Raw genomic sequence first — 2,206 nt, forward strand, 5'->3', positions numbered from 1 at the left:
TATAGTCCTAGCTACTTGGGAGGTTGAGGCAAGAGAATTGCTTAAGCCCAAGAGTTTGGCATTGTGAGCTGTGATGTCACGGCACTCTACTGAGGGCAACATAGTGAGACTCTGTCTCAAAAAAAATAATAAATAAATAACTAGCAGTAAGTGCCAAAGCTGAACACACTCAGACCTGGTGACCTAGCAATCCTCTTCCCAAGTAAATACCCAACAGAAACATAGCACATTCATCAAAAAACAGGTATAATGCCCAAAGCAGCACTACTTATACCGGTCAAAACCCAAAATGAGCATAACTCAAATTTCCATCTACAACAGAAGGGATAAAATATTTATACCAAAAAAACACAAATAGCAATGAGAACGAGCAAACTCCAAGTACACACATGGAGGAGTCTCAGACACATAATCTTCAGCAGAAGAAACTGGGAACCTGGCTCGGCGCCTGTGGCTCAAGCGGCTAAGGCACCAGCCACGTACACCTGAGCTGGCGGGTTCAAATCCAGCCCAGGCCCACCAAACAACAATGACGGCTGCAACCAAAAATAGCTGGGCGTTGTGGCGGGCGCCTGTGGTCCCAGCTACTTGGGAGGCTGAAGCAGGAGACTCGCTTGAGCCCAAGAGTTGGAGATTGCTGTGAGCTGTGAAAGGCACTCTACCCTGGGTGACAGCTTGAGGCTCTGTCTCAAAAACAAAAGGAAACTGGGAACCAAAGAAGACACACACGCTATGATTCCATTTACGCGAAGTTCAAAAACAGGGTCAAATGGGGCAGCGCCTGTGGCTCAAAGGAGTAGGGCACCAGCCCCATATGCCAGAGGTGGTGGGTTCAAACACAGCCCCAGCCAAAAACTGCAAATAATAATAATAATAATAAATAAATAGGCTCGGCGCCTGTGGCTCAAGTGGCTAAGGTGCCAGCCACATATACCTAAGGTGGCGGGTTCAAATCCCCAGCCTGGGCCCGCCAAACAACAATGATGGCTGCAACCAAAAAATGGCCAGGCATTGTGGTGGGCACCTGTAGTCCCAGCTACTTGGGAGGCTGAGGCAGGAGACTCGCTTGAGGCCAGGAGTTGGAGGTTGCTGTGAGCGTGATGCCATGGCACTCTACCCAGGGGGATAGTTTGAGGCTCCGTCTCAAAAAATAATAATAATAATAATAATAAATAAATAGGTCAAATGTATCTATCTTTCTGTGCAAAGATAGAGATTCGCTGGCTGGAGATGGCAAGGAGCAGATAAAACCAGAAGAGGGCAGATGCCGCAGCACAGACAAGCAGGGACACTAAACTGTAGTGCTCATTGTATTCTCCACCACCATCCCTTCACATTGGGAGGGGGAAAAACGAAGAAAAAGTCAGTTTCACTAAGAATCTTCTTATTTTTTTGAGACAGAGTCTCTCTCACTCTATCACCCTGTGTAAAGTGCTATGGTGTCATCATAGCTCATGGAAACCTCAAACTCTTGGGCTTAAGTGATGCTCTTGCCTCCGTTTTTCTATTTTTAGTAGAGACAGAGTCTTGCTCTTGCTCAGGCTGGTCTCAAACTCCTGAGATCAAGCAGTCCACTCTCCTTGGCCTCCCAGAGTGCTAGGATTGCAGGCATGAGCCACCGCACCATGAAGTTCATTCTTCGTTCTGGCCACAAAGAATGTTCTCCATGAAGCAGTTAAAAATATTAACTTGAGGCTGTCTCAAAATATATATATATATTAACTTTAGGGGTGGCGCCTATGGCTCAAAGGAGTAGGGCACCAGCCCCATATGCCGGAGGTGGCGGGTTCAAACTCAGCCCTGGCACAAAACTGCAAAATATATATATTTTATTCAATGTTGCCTTTGAGTATGCAGCTACCATTCTAATATATGTAATGTGTGATGAAATGGAGAGTGGAAAGTATGCTTGAAGCCCTCTGTCACATAGTGAAGCACAGTGAGTGTCTCAAGGAAAACACTTGTGTGAGCATGTGAGTTGTAAGCTGACCTAGACACTCTTTTGATAGGATGTCATTTTTACTTAAAAAAAAATTGACAGGTGGCACCTGTGGCTCAGTGAATAGGGCGCCGGCAGCAGATACCGAGAGTAGCGGGTTCAAACCCAGCCCCAGCCAAACTACAACAAAAAATAGCCGGGCATTGTGGCAGGCGCCTGTAGTCCCAGCTACTTGGGAGGTTGAGGCAAGAGAATTGCCTAAGCCCA

Source organism: Otolemur garnettii, unplaced genomic scaffold (assembly GCF_000181295.1).
Source record: "Otolemur garnettii isolate 467f Iridium unplaced genomic scaffold, OtoGar3 scaffold00135, whole genome shotgun sequence".
Classification (NCBI taxonomy): Eukaryota; Metazoa; Chordata; class Mammalia; order Primates; family Galagidae; genus Otolemur; species Otolemur garnettii.